This window comes from Arachis hypogaea, chromosome 7, assembly GCF_003086295.3.
Source record: "Arachis hypogaea cultivar Tifrunner chromosome 7, arahy.Tifrunner.gnm2.J5K5, whole genome shotgun sequence".
NCBI lineage: Eukaryota > Viridiplantae > Streptophyta > Magnoliopsida > Fabales > Fabaceae > Arachis > Arachis hypogaea.
In genome coordinates, this window is record NC_092042.1 from 50,737,464 (window position 1) to 50,755,416 (window position 17,953).

General features: G+C 38.6%; 1 pseudogene; it reads left to right on the forward strand.

Annotated features, from left to right (window-relative positions):
* The first annotated feature begins 1,201 nt into the window (after nucleotides 1-1,201).
* LOC112701454 (DEAD-box ATP-dependent RNA helicase 47, mitochondrial-like) lies at nucleotides 1,202-2,385 on the forward strand (annotated as a pseudogene).
* The last annotated feature ends 15,568 nt before the right edge of the window (nucleotides 2,386-17,953 follow it).

Genomic DNA, 17,953 nt, shown 5'->3' on the forward strand with positions numbered 1-17,953 from the left:
ATAAGATAAAGAGCGAAAACAATTCTTAAATTATAAATCCATACGTGAATTAAAATAGAAAAACTAATAAAATTAATCCATACAAATAAACAGAGCTCCTAACCTTAACAATGGAGGTTTAGTTGCTCATGACTCAGAGAAAAATAGGATTCTCCTCAAATGTACAGAGTTCCAATCTGATGGCCTCAATTAACTAATGGAATCCCTTTTTATAACTAATCCTAATAAATTTAAAATCTAATTATCTAAAATTAAAAATATCTTTTCCTAAAAATAAGATTTGAATTTAAATCAGAATTATTAGTAGGTCTTCAGTTGATGGGTGGGGACCACATGTTTTGTCCATTCTGCAGCTTCTAATATGTGTTTTCTCGGCTGAAAAACTGGGTCAAAACAGCCCAAAAATCACCCCCAGTGTTTCTCTGCATTTTTTGCACGTGGCGCATGTCATGCGTACGCGTCAGTCACGCGTATGCGTCGATGGTCTTTTTCGCAAAGTCACATGGACACGTCGGTCACGCGATGCTTCGCTGTGCAATTCTTCAAATCACGCATACACGTCAGTCATGCGGACGCGTCGCCATGGAAAGCTCTAAATCACGCACACGCGTCAGTCACGTGTATGCGTCGCTCCTCGCTGCCATTCTCTTTTTGTTCTTGTGCTGTAGAAACTCCATCAGATCCAGCCGAATGCTACCTAAAATAAACAGAATTGCAAAAGACTTAAAGTAGCATCCATATTGGCTAAAAGATAATTAATTCTTTATTAAACTCCACAAATTATATGCAAATTCACTAGGAAAAGATAGGAAAGATGCTCACGCATCATATGCCGGCTAAAAATTGGACGTTTCCGGGAATTAAATAGCAGCAGAAATTCAGTTCATATGACATTAAAGTAGTGCATAAAAGAGTAGCAAATAGCAAGTCACATGAATTCAGAAAAAACAAATTCAATCTGAAACCAAAAATGCAATTTAGGTGGGAAAATGTCAAAACAGCATTAAACAGTAATGAACAACATATTAGCAGTAGCAACAACACAGCAAATCCAAAATTGCGAGACAGATAAAGCAAGCAGCAAGAACGGTGCAATTATCAGACCTAAATCCACTAACCACATCCTAGCTACCAAACCACCTAAAATCCACTACAAACATGGATATCTAACTAACCTACATTGAACAGAATTGAAACAAATATGCAAACTAACTATCTTGGGTTGCCCCCTGTTTTGATTGAGAAATTGGAGAAAGAGGGGTTCAATGTTCCAACTGAAGTTCAGTCTGCAGCTGTTCCTACCATTCTGCAGAACCATGATGTCATAATTCAGTCTTACACGGGTTCGGGGAAGATACTAGGAGTGGAGAACAAGAAAGTGGTTCAGCAGCTTATGGGAGGTGCGAACCGAACTAGGCAGGAAGAAGCTCTTAAGAAGAATAAGTCTGCCACTTTTGTTGGCACACCTGGTAGAATAACGGAACTTAGTACAGCAGGGAAGCTTCGGACACATGGCTGTCGCTATTTGGTATTGGATGAAGTTGATGAGCTCTTGTCATTCAATTTTTGTGAGGACATGCACCGGATATTGGAGCATGTAGGCAGGAGATCAGGTACAAACCCGGATTCAAATGTTAAAAGGACTGAGCGTCAGTTAATTATGGTGTCTGCAACTGTGCCATTTTCTGTTGTAAGAGCAGCGAGGAGCTGGGGATGTGATCCATTTCTCGTCCAAGCTAAGAAAGTTATCCTGCTTGATACTGTCTCGCCTTCGGGCCCTATCAATTTTTCAAGGCCTTAAGTCGGTTCTACTCCAGACCCAACTAAGCCATCTCAGGAATCAGTAGAGAGTTTGCCTCCGGCTTTGAAATACTATTACTGTGTAGCGAGGTTACAGCACAAGGTCGATACCATGAGAAAGTGTATTCATGCCCTGGATGCAAAAGTTGTAATAGCTTTCATGAACAACACTAAGCAACTAAAGGATGTCGTCTTCAAGCTGGAGGCCCGTGGAATGATAGCGGCAGAGTTGCATGGGGATCTTGGGAAGCTTGCCAGGTCATCAACTTTGAAGAAATTCAAGAATGGCAAGGTGAGAATTTTAGTGACAAACGAATTATTAGCTAGGGGTTTGGATGTGGCAGAATGTGATCTTGTGGTTAATCTGGACTTACCTACGGATTCAACTCACTATGCACACTGAGCTGGCCGAACTGGTCGGCTTGGTAGGGATGGTACAGTGCTAACCATATGTGAAGAGTCCAAAGTTTTTATTGTGAAGAAAATGGAGAGCAGCTTGGACTAACTATGGCGTTCTGCGATTTTGTCGAGGGAAAGATGCTTGTCAACCAAGAAGAGAAAGCACTCAGCACTTCAAGAAACTGAGGTTTAGTTGAGGTTTACAAAGCTATACTCTAGGATTTAGCTCTTGTATATTTTCAAGAATAGACAACTTCTACTTGCAAGTGCATATTCTAAAATAGAAAGTCACCATATAATTTATGTTGTAAGTCGAGCATGTAATCAACTATAGTTGACAGAGTCCCTTTCATCTGCATCTTTCTTTTTCCTCATATCTGATTGTTGTTATCAAGTTCTTATAATGTTTCAAATTTGAATTCAATTTTTTTTCTCTTTTTCTCCTCTTATAATCACTTTCTGTGACCTCAGTAATTCAGTATGAAATTTGATGCTGGTTTTGAATCTACTGATGTAATCTGGTGCACAAAAATTACACTCACACTATGTAATTCCACACAACTAACCAGCAAGTACACTGGGTCGTCCAAGTAATACCTTACGTGAGTAAGGGTCGATCCCACGGAGATTGTTGGCTTGAAGTAAGCTATGGTTATCTTATTATTCTTAGTCAGAATACCAATAGGGTTCTTTAGTTTCAATTGCAAAAAGTAAAAGAGAATGAAATTAGTGATTGTTACACAGTAATGGAGAATGTGTTGGAGTTTTGGAGATGCTTTGTCTTCTGAATCTCTGCTTTCCTACTGTCATCTTCTTCACGCACGCAAGGTTCCTTCTATGGCAAGCTGTGTGTTGGTGGATCACCGTTGTCAATGGCTACCATCTGTCCTCTCAGTGAAAATGGTCCAAATGCACTGTCACTGCACGGCTAATCATCTGTCGGTTATCGATCATCTCAGAATAGGATCCATTGATCCTTTTGCGTCTGTCACTACGCCCAACACCCGCGAGTTTGAAGCTCGTCACAGTCATTCAATCCCTGAATCCTACTCGAAATACCACAGACAAGGTTTAGACTTTCCGGATTCTCAAGAATGCTGCCAATGGATTCTAGCTTATACCACGAAGACTCTGATTATGGAATCTAAGAGATACTCATTCAGTCTAATGTAGAACGGAGGTGGTTGTCATGCACGCATTCATAGGTTGAGAATGGTGATGAGTGTCACGGATCATCACCTTCTTCATATTGAAGTGCGAATGAACATCTTAGATAGAAACAAGCGTGTTTGAATAGAAAACAGAAATAATTGCATTAATTCATCGAGACGCTGCAGAGCTCCTCACCCCCAACAATGGAGTTTAGAGATTCATGCAATCACAAAGTACAAGGTTCAGATCTAAAATGTCATGAGATACAAAATAAGTCTCTAAAAGTTGTTTAAATACTAAACTAGTAACTTAGGTTTACAGAAAATGAGTAAACTAAGATAGATAATGCAGAAATCCACTTCTGGAGCCCACTTGGTGTATGCTGGGGCTGAGACTTGAGCTTCTCACGTGCTTGGGCTGTTTCTGGAGTTAAACGTCAGGCTGTAACCTGTTTCTGGCGTTTAACTCCAACTTGCAACCTGTTTCTGGCGTTCAACGCCAGAATGCAACATGGAACTGGCATTAAACGCCAGTTTACGTCGTTTATCTTCCCGAAAAGTATAGACTATTATATATTGCTGGAAAGCCCTGGATGTCTACTTTCCAACCCAATTTAGAGCGTGCCAATTGGACTTCTGTAGCTCTAAAAAATCCATTCCTAGTGCAGAGCAATCAGAATCCAACAGCATCAGCAGTCCTTTTACAGCCTGAATCAGATTTTTGCTCAGCTCCCTCAATTTCAGCTAGAAAATAACTGAAATCACAAAAAAACACACAAACTCATAGTAAATTCCAGAAATATAATTTTGCCTAAAAACTAATAAAAATATACTAAAAACTAACTAAAACACACTAAAATCTACATGAAATTATCCCCAAAAAGCGTATAAAATATCCGCTCATCACAACACCAAACTTAAACTGTTGCTTGTCCCCAAGCAACTAGATAAATAAAATAGGATAAAAAGAAATCAAAAAGCAATATTATCTCAAAATTTTAAGTGAAGCTGAGATTCTAATTAGATGAGCGGGACTAGTAGCTTTTTGCTTCTGAACAGTTTTGGTATCTCACTTTATCCATTGAAATTCAGAATGATTGGCATCCATTAGGAACTCAGAATTCAGATAGTATTATTGATTCTCCTAGTTTAGTATGTTAATTCTTGAACACAGCTACTTTATGAGTCTTGGCCGTGGCCCTAAGCATTTTGTTTTCCAGTATTACCACCGGATACATAAATGCCACAGACAAATAACTGGGTGAACCTTTTCAGATTGTGACTTAGCTTTGCTAGAGTCCCCAATTAGAGGTGTCCAGAGTTCTTAAGCACACTCTTTTGCCTTGGTTCATGACTTTAACCACTCAGTCTCAAGCTTTTCACTTGGACCTGCATGCCACAAGCACATGGTTAAGGACAGCTTGATTTGGCCGCTTAGGCCTGGATTTATTTCCTTGGGCCCTCTTATCCATTAATGCTTAAAGCCTTGGATCCTTTTTACCCTTTTCTTTTGGTTTTAAGGGCTATTGGCATTTTCTACTGCTCCTTCTCTCTTTTTTTTCTGCTTTTTCTTGCTTCAAGAATCAATTTCATGATTTTTCAGATTATCAATAACATTTCTCTTGTTCATCATTCTTTCAGGAGCCAACAATTTTAACATTCATAAAATTCAATATAAAAAATATGCACTGTTCAGGCATTCATTCAGAAGACAAGAAGTATTTCCACCACATCTAAATAATTAGAATTTTCCTTATTAAAAACTCGAAAAAAATATTGCCTCTTTATTCTAAAAATCTACTATTTTATTCATGTTTGATGATGATGAGAAAAATAAATTATAACTTAATTGGAGATAAAATCAAAATAGATTACTAATTACTACTACTCATATATAACTTCTAAGGTAAATTCCTAATAAGAACAACTATCACAGAGTTAAGGCTAAGATTAGGACTCAACAACCTTTATTTTGAGAGGTGGATGCTCCTTTAATCTGTGGGGTACTTGGCCCTTTATGAGACAGCTTCTGACGCTTCAGTTGCTTCAGTTCACGCCCTTGCTCTTCTTGTTCCTTAAGCAGTTTGCAAAGCATGCTATTTTGATTTTGCTGTTCTTCCTTCAGTTGCTCCATAGCTTCTTGCAACTTGGTGACAGATGCTTCAAGACGCTCCCAGTATTCAATTTGAGGAATTTTCGGGAAGAACTCTTGTGCTTTCCTCTTGATGGGGTCATCCTGCATTTGTTGTCCTTCCATTGACTTTTTGGTGATTGGTCGCTCAACTAAGATATACTCAGTTACTCCCATCTTCACCCCAGCATCTTTACATAACATAGATATTAAGCTTGGATAAGCCAATTTGGCATCTTTGGAATTCTTGTTTGCAATTGTGTAAAGTTCACAAGAGATCAGCTGATGAACTTCCACTTTTTTTCCAAGCATAATGCAATGGATCATTACTGCTCTTTTGATGGTGACTTCAGAGCGGTTGCTAGTGGGCAGTATAGAATGCCCAATGAAGTCCAGCCAGCCTCTGGTGACTGGTTTGAGATCTTCTCTCTTGAGTTGATTTGGGACACCCTTTGTGCTGGTTATCCACTTGGTTCCAAAGAGGCATATGTCCTCTAGAATTTCATCCAAGCCCTTATTTGTTCTCATCATTCTCCTACTAAAGGAGTCTGGGTCATCTTTCAGCTAAGGTAGCTTAAAGATCTCCCTGATTTTGTCAGGGTGAAGGTGAACAATCTTCCCTCTGACCAAAGTCTGATAGTCATAGAAGGCGGTTCCAGCTATTCTTTGCTTGTCTGTTTGCCACAGATTAAAGTACAATTCCTGAACCATGTTTCTTCCTACCTTTGTTTCAGGATTAGCTAGGATTTCCCAGCTCCTGTTTCGAATTTACTCTTGGATCTCTAGATATTCGTCTTCTTTCAGATCAAATTTAACTTCTGGGATCACTAACCTTAGACCCATTATTTTGTAGTAATGGTCTAAATGTTCTTTGGTTAAGAACTTCCCTTGATTCCAAAGTGGTTTTGGAATATTCTCTTTCTTGCCTCTTGGAGTGGTTTGTTTTCCCTTAGGAGCCATGATCTTGGTGGGTATTGGTTTAGTGATCATGGATAAACATACCAAACTTAGAGGTTTGCTTATCCTCAAGCAAAAGAAAAGAAAGGAGAAGGATTAGAGGAGAGCCAATTTCGAATTGTGGAGGAGAGGAGGGAGGCCGAATGTGGATTTAAAGGGAAGGGGTTGGGGTTTTCGAAAATTTTTAAAAAGATAAGATAGAAGATATGATTTGTAAAAGATAAGTATGATAGGAAAAAGATATAATTGAAAATTTGAAAAGTTATAAAAGATATTTGAAAAAGATAAATCTGAATTTTGAAAAGAAGATATGATGAGTTTAAAAAGATTTGAAAAGAATTTGAAAAGAATTTAAAAGGATAATTGAGTTTTGAAAAAGGTTTGAAAAGATTTTGAAGAAGAATTAAGAAACAAGTTTAGGATTAAAAATTTTTGGAATTGAAGTTGAAAGATGAGAGTTTGTAACATGTTTATGCAAGAAATCATGAATTGAAACATGAAAAATGGAAAAAATTTGAAGTGAAAAACGAATTTACCTCCTCCCCACAATCCTGGCGATAAACGCCCAAACGCTGCATGTTTTGGGAATTTAACGCCCATTTGTAGCTTCTTCTGGGCATTTAACGCCTAGCTGTAGCATTTGGCTGGCGTTAAACGCCAGAAAATCCTTTATCACTGGGCGTTTTTCTGAACGCCCAAGATGCTGCAAATCTAGCGTTGAACACCCAGAAGTTGCTTCTTTCTGGCGTTTAACGCCCATATGGCTATCTCTACTGGCGTTAAACGCCCAGTAGATGCTCCTTTTGGAATTTTAACGCCCAAAACAGCTCTTACTGGCTTTTTCGCACCAGTGAGCTTCTTTTTGCTGTTTTATCCTTTGAATCCTTCTGTAACTCTGTGAACTCATGCAATTGCTATTTTACCTTGAAGATAATTAATATGAACCTGTAAAATTCAATTAATTAACAAATAAGCTTTGTTAATGGCTGGGTTGCCTCCCAGTAAGCACTTCTTTATTATATTTAGCTGGACTATTACTGAACTTTAATCAAGTATATGTTTTGAGCATTCTTGCTCAAAATTGCTTTCAAGATAATGTTTGACTCTCTGTCCATTAACAATGAACTTTTTGTTAGAATCATTATCCTGAAACTCTACATATCCATATGGTGACACACTTGTAATCACATATAGACCTCTCCACTGGAATTTCAATTTCCCGGGGAATATTCTGAGCCTAGAATTAAACAGCAGAACTTTTTGCCCCGGCTCAAAGACTCTGGATGACAGCTTCTTATCATGCCATCTTTTTACTTTCTCTTTGTAAATTTTTGCATTTTCGAAAGCATTGAGTCTGAATTCCTCTAGCTCATTTAACTGGAGCAATCGTTTTTCTCCAGCTAACTTGGCATCAAGGTTTAGGAATTTGGTTGTCCAGTAGGCCTTATGTTCCAGTTCCACTGGCAAGTGACAGGCTTTTCCATACACAAGCTGGTATGGAGAGGTCCATATAGGAGTCATGAATGCTGTTCTGTATGCCCACAGAGCATCATCCAAGCTTCTTGCCCAATCCCTTCTACGGTTAATCACAGTCCATTCCAGGATTCTTATAAGTTCTCTATTAAAGATTTCAGCTGCCCATTTGTCTGTGGATGATATGGAGTTGCCACCCTGTGGCTGACTCCATATCGAACCATAGCAGAGTAAAGCTGTTTATTGCAGAAATGAGCGCCCCCATCACTGATTAGTACTCTAGGGACACCAAATATGCTGAAGATATATTTTTGGAGGAATTTTAGCACTGTCTTAGTATCATTAGTGGGTGTTGCAATAGCTTCCACCCATTTGGATACATAATCCACTGCCACCAGAATATAAGTGTTTGAGTATGATAGTGGGAAAGGCCCCATGAAGTCAATACCCATACATCAAACAACTCAATCTCCAAGATCCCTTGTTGAGGCATAGCATAACTGTGAGGCAGATTGTTAGATCTTTGGCAACTGTCACAATTAAGTACAAACTCTCGGGAGTCTTTATGGAGAGTAGGCCAATAGAAGCCATATTGGAGGACTCTTGTGGCTGTTCGCTCACTTCCAAAATGTCCTCCATATTGTGATCCATGGCAATGCCATAGGATCTTCTGTGCTTCTTCTTTAGGCACACATCTACGGATTACTCTGTCTGCACATCTCTGGAAGAGATATGGTTCATCCCAAAGATAGTACCTTGCATCTGTGATCAATTTCTTTGATTGCTGCCTACTATACTCTTTGGGTATGAATCTCACAACCTTGTAGTTTGCAATGTCTGCAAACATGGTACTTCCTGGATGGCAAAGAGTTGCTCATCCGAAAAGTTTTCAGAGATCTCAGTAAGAGGGAGGGACGCCCCTTCTACTGGTTCTATTTGGGACAGGTGATATGCTACTTGGTTCTCTATCCCTTTTCTGTCTCTTATTTCTATATCAAACTCTTGCAGAAGTAACACCCATCTTATGAGTCTGGGTTCTGAATCCTGCTTTGTGAGTAGATATTTAAGAGCAGCATGGTCAGTGTACATAATCACTTTTGATCCTACTAAATAAGATCTGAACTTGTCAATGACGTAAACCACTGAAAGTAACTCTTTTTCTGTGGTTGTGTAGTTCTTCTGTGCATCATTTAAAACACGACTGGCATAATAAATGACATGCAGAAGCTTGTCATGCCTTTGTCCCAACACTGCACCAATGGCATGATCACTGGCATCACACACTAGTTCAAATGGTAATGTCCAGTCTAGTGCAGAGATGACTGGTGCTATGACCATCTTAGCTTTCAGAGTCTCAAACGCCTGCAGACACTCCTTATTAAAGATAAATGGCGTGTCAGCAACTAGCAGATTACTCAGAGGTTTGGCAATTTTTGAAAAATCTTTATAAACCTCCTATAGAATCCTTCATGCCCCAGAAAGCTTCTGATTGCCTTAACATTGGCAGGTGGTGGTAATTTTTCAATTACATCTACCTTAGCTTGATCCACCTCTATTCCCTTGTTTGAAATTTTGTGCCCGATGACAATTCCTTCAGTCACCATAAAGTGACATTTTTCCCAGTTTAAAACTAGGTTAGTCTCTTGGCACCTCTTTAGAACAAGTGCTAGATGGTCAAGACAGGAGCTGAATGAGTCTCCAAATATTGAAAGGTCAGAGAAAATAGAGAGCATGCACCTTTGAAAGGTTGCAGGTGCATTGCACAGACCAAATGGCATCCTTCTATATACAAATAATTCGGATGGACATGTGAATGCTATTTTCTCTTGATCTTGGGGATCTACTGCAATTTGATTATAACCTAAATATCCATCCATGAAGCAGTAGTATTCATGACCTGCTAGTTTTTCTAGCATTTGATCTATGAATGGTAAAGGAAAATGATCCTTTCTGGTAGTTGTATTGAGCCTTCTATAATCAATACACATACGCCACCCTGTAACTATTCTTGTACGAACCAGTTCATTTTTTTCATTATGAACCACTGTCATGCCACCCTTCTTAGGGACGACTTGGACAGGGCTTACCCAGGGGCTATCAGAAATAGGATAAATAATCCCAACCTCTAGTAATTTAGTAACCTCCTTCTGCACCACCTCCTTCATGGTTGGATTCAGCCGCCTCTGTGGTTGAACCACTGGCTTAGCGTCATCCTCCAATAGGATCTTGTGCAGGCATCTGGCTTGCCTAATGCCCTTAATATCACTGATGGACCACCCAAGAGCTGTCATGTGTGTCCTTAGCACTTGAATTAGTGCTTCCTCTTCTTGTGGCTCTAAGGTGGAGCTTATGATTACAGGAAAAGTATCACCTTCTCCCAGAAATGCATATTTCAGGGATGGTGGTAATGGTTTGAGCTCAGGTTTGGGAGGTTTCTCCTCTTCCTGAGGGATTTTCAGAGGTTCTATTATTCTCTCTGGTTCCTCCAGATCAGGTTGAACATCTTTAAAGATATCTTCTAGCTCTGATTCGAGACTCTCAGTCATATTGACCTCTTTTACCAGAGAGTCAATAATATCAATGCTCATGCAATCGTTTGGGGTGTCTGGATGCTGCATAGCTTTGACAACATTCAACTTAAACTCGTCCTTATTGACTCTCAGGGTCACTTCCCCTTTTTGGATGTCAATGAGGGTTCGTCCAGTTGCTAGGAAAGGTCTTCCTAGAATGAGAGTTGCACTCTTGTGCTCCTCCATTTCCAGCACCACAAAGTCAGTGAAAAAGGCAAATGGCCCAACCTTGACAATCATGTCTTCAATCACGCCTGATGGGTATTTAATGGAGCCATCAGCAAGTTGAAGACATATCTGGGTTGGTTTGATTTCTTCAGTCAAACCAAGCTTTCTGATAGTAGATGCATGTATTAGGTTGATACTTGCCCCAAGATCACATAGAGCTTCTTGGTACAAGTACCCTCTAATATGCATGGTATTATAAAGCTTTCGGGATCTTTAAGCTTTTCTGGTAAGCTTTCCAGAATGACTGCACTGCATTCTTCAGTGAGGTAAACTTTTTCAGTTTCTCTCCAATCCTTTTTATGACTTAAGATCTCTTTCATGAACTTAGCATAAGAGGGTATTTGCTCAAGTGCCTCTGCAAACGGAATCTTTATTTCATGAGTCCTGAGATAGTTTGCAAAGCGGGAAAATTGCTTATCCTGTTTCTCTTGGCGGAGTTTCTGAGGATAAGGCATTTTGGCTTTGTATTCCTCAACCTTATTTGCTGCAGGTTTATTGCCTACAGATGTGGGTTGAGAAGCCTTTTTAGAGGGGTTGCTATCAGCACTTGTATGTGTCTGATCCCCCACTGGCGTTTGAATGCCAGGGGTGGAAGCTGGAGTGGCGTTAGACGCCAACTCCTTACCTGTTTCTGGCGTCTGAACACCAGAATTGAGCTTCCTTTGGGTGTTCAACGCCAACTCCTTGCCTGTTTCTGGCATTTGAACGCCAGAAAAGAGCATGGGTTGGGCGTTTAACACCAGCTCTCCACCCTTTTTCTGGCATTTGAACGCCAGAATTATTCCTCTCTGGGCTCTTGTTGTCCTCAGAGGTATTTTGAGTAGCAGTTTGTTCATTTCTTGGCTTCCTGTTGCCTTGAAGTGAGGTATTTAATATTTTTCCACTTCTTAATTAAACTGCTTGGCACTTTTCTGTTATTTGTTTTGATAACTGCTATTCTGTTTGCTTCAACTACACTTCCATATTCATATTAGCCATTCTTGTTTCTTGCAATATCTCCTTGAATTTGGCTAGTTGTTTTGTTAGAAAATCTAATTGCTGATTGAATTCAGTAACTTGTTCTACAGGACTGAGTTCAGCAGTTACTGTTTTAGCCTCTTCTTTCATGGAAGATTCACTGCTTAGGTACAGATGCTTATTTCTGGCAACTATATCAATGAGCTCTTGAGCTTCTTCAATTGTCTTTCTCATGTGGATAGATCCACCAGCTGAGTGGTCTAGAGAAATCTGAGCTTTCTCTGTAAGCCCATAATAGAAGATGTCTAACTGCACCCACTCTGAAAATATTTCAGAGGGGCATTTTCTTAGCATCTCTCTGTATCTCTCCCAGGCATCATAAAGGGATTCATTATCTCCTTGTTTAAAGCCTTGGATGCTCAGCCTTAGCTGTGTCATCCGTTTTGGAGGGAAATATTGATTCAGGAATTTTTCTGACAGCTGTTTCCACGTCCTTATGCTAGCCTTAGGTTGGTTATTTAACCACCTCTTAGCTTGGTCTTTTACAGCAAATGGAAACAGTAACAATCTGTAGACATCCTGATCTACTTCCTTATCATGTACTGTGTCAGCAATTTGTAAAAAATGTGCCAGAAATTCTGTAGGTTCTTCCTATGGAAGACCGGAATACTGGTAACTTTGCTGCACCATGATAATGAGCTGAGGATTCAACTCAAAACTACTGACTCCGATGGAGGGTATACAGATACTACTCCCATATAAAGCAGTAGTGGGGTTAGCATATGACCCCAGAGTCCTTCTGGACTATTCATTTCCACTTAGGTCCATGATGGAGAAAGGGAGATGACGTGGATTATTTTATATAAAAAAGAGATTTTCGAAAAAGTGGGGAGAGAGAAAGTGGTTAGGATATTTTTGAAAAAGATGTGATTTTTAAAAAGGATAAGATTTGAAAATTTTGAAATTGAAATCTAAATTTTTTAAAAAAATTCGAAATAATTGCTAAAAAAAATAGTTAGAAAAGATAATTTTTTGATTTTTGAATTTTATTATGAAATGGAAAAACTCACAAAAGACACAAGACTTAAAATTTTAAAATCCAGTGCTCCTTGTTTTCGAAAATTTTAGAGGGAAAACACCAAGGCACACCAAACTTAAAAATTTTAAGATCAAAGAACAAAGAAGACTCAAGAACACCTTGAAGACTCACAAGAACAACAAGAACAAAAGATAGAACACCAAACTTAAAATTTTTAGAAAATCACAATAAATTTTTAAAAATTAAAGAAAAATTAACAAGAGAACACCAAACTTAAAGTTTGGCACAAGATTTAATCAAAGAAACATTATTTTTAAAAAGATTTTAAAAAAGGAAAACTCAGAGGGGCAACTATTCCCAAGAAAATAGACACATTTAACAAATGCAATGATTGAACAGATAAAAACTATTTTTTGATGACAAAAATACAAAGGACACTAAACTTAGAACATGCAACTAGACTCAATGAAAAACTAACAATTAATAAAGAAAAATAATATTTTTGAAAAAAATAAAAGGAATAATAGAAGATGCAATTCTAGTGACTCTAAACCAAAAAGACAAATTTTTCTTAATCTAAGCAACAAGATTCACCGTCAGTTGTTCAAACTCAAACAATCCCCGGCAACGGCACCAAAAACTTGGTGCACGAAAATTACACTCACGCTATGTAATTCCGCACAACTAATCAGCAAGTGCACTGGGTCGTCCAAGTAATACCTTACGTGAGTAAGGGTCGATCCCACGGAGATTGTTAGCTTGAAGAAAGCTATGGTTATCTTATTATTCTTAGTCAAGATACCAATAGGGTTCTTTAGTTTCATTTGTAAAAAGTAAAAGAGCATGAAATTAGTGATTGTTACGCAGTAATGGAGAATGTGTTGGAGTTTTGGAGATGCTTTGTCTTCTGAATCTCTGCTTTTCTACTGTCATCTTCTTCACGCATGCAAGGTTCTTTCTATGGCAAGCTGTATGTTGGTGGATCACCGTTGTCAATGGCTACCATCCGTCCTCTCAGTGAAAATGGTCCAAATGCGCTGTCACCGCACGGCTAATCATCTGTCGGTTCCCGATCATGTTAGAATAGGATCCATTGATCCTTTTGCGTCTGTCACTACGCCCAACACTCGCGAGTTTGAATCTCGTCACATTCATTCAATCTCTGAATCCTACTCGAAATACCACAGACAAGGTTTAGACTTTCCGGATTAATGCTGCCAATAGATTCTAGCTTATACCACGAAGACTCTGATTAAGGAATCTAAGAGATACTCATTCAGTCTAATGTAGAACGGATGTGGTTGTCATGCACGCATTCATAGGTTGAGAATGGTGATGAGTGTCACGGATCATCACCTTCTTCATATTGAAGTGCGAATGAACATCTTAGATAGAAACAAACGTGTTTGAATAGAAAACAGAAATAATTGCATTAACTCATCGAGACGCTGCAGAGCTCCTCACCCCCAACAATGGAGTTTAGAGACTCATGCCGTCACAAAGTACAAGGTTCAGATCTAAAATTTCATGAGATACAAAATAAGTCTCTAAAATTTGTTTAAATACTAAAATTTTTGTCTCTGTCTCCAAAATTTCAGTATTTCAGTACCTCCAAAAAGTAGGAACACAGAGGACTGAAATTTTTAGAGATGGAGACTGAAACTTTAATAACATTTTATACCTTAAATACTTTCATTTCAATTAATTAATTCCAATTTTACCCTTTGTGCAAATTAAATTAGAGTTTCATTCTTATTTCAATTCATGTCTCCTATTTTGCACCAAACAGAATACTGAGATTTGTTTCAATCCCTGTCTCTCAGTCTCTGTCTCTCAGTCTCAGTCTTTCTGTCTCTGTCTCTCCACCAAACGCTACCTTAGGTTTACAGAAAATGAGTAAACTAAGATAGATAGTGCAGAAATCTACTTCTGGGGCCCACTTGGTGTGTGCTTGGGCTGAGACTTGAGCTTCTCACATGCCTGGGCTATTTCTGGAGTTAAACGTCAGGTTGTAACCTGTTTCTGGCGTTTAGCTCCAACTTGCAACCTGTTTCTGGCGTTCAAAGCCAGAATGCAACATGGAACTGGCGTTAAACGCCAGTTTATGTCATTTATCTTCGCGAAAGTATAGACTATTATAAATTTCTGAAAAGTCCTAGATGTCTACTTTCCATCGGTAGCTCCAAAAAATCTATTCCGAGTGCAGAGAGGTCAGAATCCAACAGCATCAGCAGTCCTTTTTCAGCCTGAATTAGATTTTCGCTCAGCTCCCTCAATTTTAGCCAGAAAATACCTGAAATCACAGAAAAACACACAAACTCATAGTAAAGTCCAGAAATATGAATTTTTCCTAAAAACTAATAAAAATATACTAAAAAATAAAATACACTAAAATCTACATGAAATTACCTCCAAAAAGCGTATAAAATATCCACTCATCATAATCATAGAAAATAGCTATATAACATTTTTGTTAACTACTGCTGTAGAAGTTTCTGGTTTAGAACTTGGAGAATAGGATATTCATTTTTGAACCTCTATGTTTCTCCATTTGAAAAAAGGTTGAATTTCCATGGTAGTATAAAACATTGCGCAATGTATAACTGGAAAATTTTCACTTGGTAAAGTTTCCTCCTAGAGCCTAGTCTTCTGTCTTCCAGGGTTGCAATTTCACCTTATGTTCTCTAGCTCTAAATTTCTGCTTTTTGAATCGAGCTCCTTGCTTTGGCAACTTAAATATCCAAGCAGGATTATTGTTGCTATTGAGAACCCTCAAGATATCATTGTTCAGTCTGCTAGGCAATGTAGTCAACAGGCAGTCTTGAAATTTGGCCAATAAACTAGTGCTAATACAATTGCTAGAAGGCACACTTTTCAGAGGTCAGTCTTGCTTTCCCATTTTCACATAATCTTTTTTGTTTATCTTTTTGGATTTTGAATCTGAATATTATTGAAGAGTGTGTTGTTTGAATCTTTTGTGAATTTTGTATTCAATTTTTTATATTTGGTGAAAACTCAGGTGTAATCAATTTCACATGATGTTGATAGTTGAGAGTGGTTAAATAATTACTGATTTGACTAAATTTTCATCTAACGACTCTCAGTTATAAACTTCAGGTGAAATTGATTGTACCTGAATTTTCCACCTTTATATTTATCTTTTCCTGTATCTTGGGTTCTTTTTTGTTATATACTTCTTATAAATTTGTTATAATCTAGTGGTTTGTCAATTTTTCTTTATATGGTGTGTTGTCTATTCAAAGAGTCAATTTACTTTCTAATCATGATTTTGATACGGGTAAGTGTATTTTGTATGACCACATTGCATTCAAAACAACTTATTATCATAAGTTTACAAGAGCTTATGAAAAAGAAAACTTGTCAAACCTCAACATTTCTGTTATCTTTCCGATGCTTCAGCTACTGAATGAAAGCATTTTTATGTTTGGTTGATTTTTTGTATTCCTTGTTCCCAGGTATTTACATAATTAACCTTGGCAAGACATGGGAGAGGCTCCATCTTGCTGCTAGGATTATTGTTGCTATCAAGAACCCTCAGGATATCAAATTTCACACAATACACGGGTGCGAATGCAATTGCTGGAATGCACACTCCTGGAACATTCACTAATCAAATGCAGACATCCAATAACGAGCCTCGTCTACTCATTCTGACTGATCCAAAGACTGATCATCAGGTGCCACTTGTTTTAGATGTTTGAAACTTATGTTATTCATTTGTGTTGAGGGTGTAGTGGTGTATGTTGTTTCACTATTAACTGTCAATACGTTTTTATAGAGTTTGAAATTCTGTTATTAGTTGATCTCATTTTGGGTTTGTTTTTCTATTTTTTTAAAAAACATATGTAGCCCATTAAGAAAGGTGCTTGATGAGCGGATAATTTATACGCTTTTTGGCATTGTTTTCATATAGTTTTTAGTAAGTTTAAGCTACTTTTAGGGATGTTTTCATTAGTTTTTATGATAAATTCACATTTCTGGACTTTACTATGAGTTTGTGTGTTTTTCTGTGATTTCAGGTAAATTCTGACTGAAATTGAGGGATTTGAGCAAAACTCTGAAGAAGGCGGACAAAAGGACTGCTGATGCTGTTGGAATCTGACCTCCCTGCACTCGAAATGTATTTTCTGGAGCTACAGAACTCCAATTGGCGCGCTCTCAACGGCGTTGGAAAGTAGACATCCAGGGCTTTCCAGCAATATATAATAGTCCATACCTTATTCGAAGAATGACGACGTAACTTGGCGTTGAACGCCAAGTACACGCTGCTGTCTGGAGTTAAACGCCAGAAAAACGTCATGATCCGGAGTTGAACGCCCAAAACACGTCATAACTCAAAGTTTAACGCCAAGAAATGCCTTAGCACGTGAATTCATCAAGCTCAGCCCAAGCACACACCAAGTGGGCCCCGGAAGTGGATTTATGCATCAATTACTTATTCATGTAAACCCTAGTAGCTAGTTTATTATAAATAGAACATTTATCTACTGTATTAGATGTCTTTGACCAGATCCTGGATTGTATTCTGAATCCTGTGATCACGTTAGGAGAGGGCTGGCCATTCGGCCATGCCTGAACTCTTTGCTTATGTATTTTCAACGGTGGAGTTTCTGCACACCATAGATTAAGGGTGTGGAGCTCTGCTGTACCTCAAGTATTAATGAAATTCTATCTTCTTTTATTCAAATCTCTCTTATTCTTATTCCAAGATATTCATTCGTACCCAAGAACATGATGAATGTTATGAGTCAGATTACCCTCATTATCATTCTCACTTATGAATGCGCGTGATTGACAACCATGTCCGTTCTACATGCAACAGAGCTTGAATGCGTATCTCTTAGATTCCCCAACAGAATCTTCGTGGTATAAGTTAGATAGATGGCGGCATTTATGAGGGTCCGGAAAGTCTCACCTTGTCTGTGGTATTCCGAGTAGGATCCTGGGAATCCGGAAAGTCCAACCTTGTCTGTGGTGTTCCGAGTAGGATTCCGGTAATGAATGATCGTGACGTGCTTCAAACTTTAACCTGCTGGGCGTTGGTGACAGACGCAAAAGAGGGATTCTATTCCAGTAGGAGCGGGAACCAACCGGTGATTAGCCGTACAGTGACAGAGTGCGTTAGCATAGTTTTCACTGCGAGGATGGGATGTAGCCATCAGCCATGGGTGATGCCTCCAGACTGGTTAGCTGTGCGAGTGACAGCCGCACAGGTTATTTCCCCGTG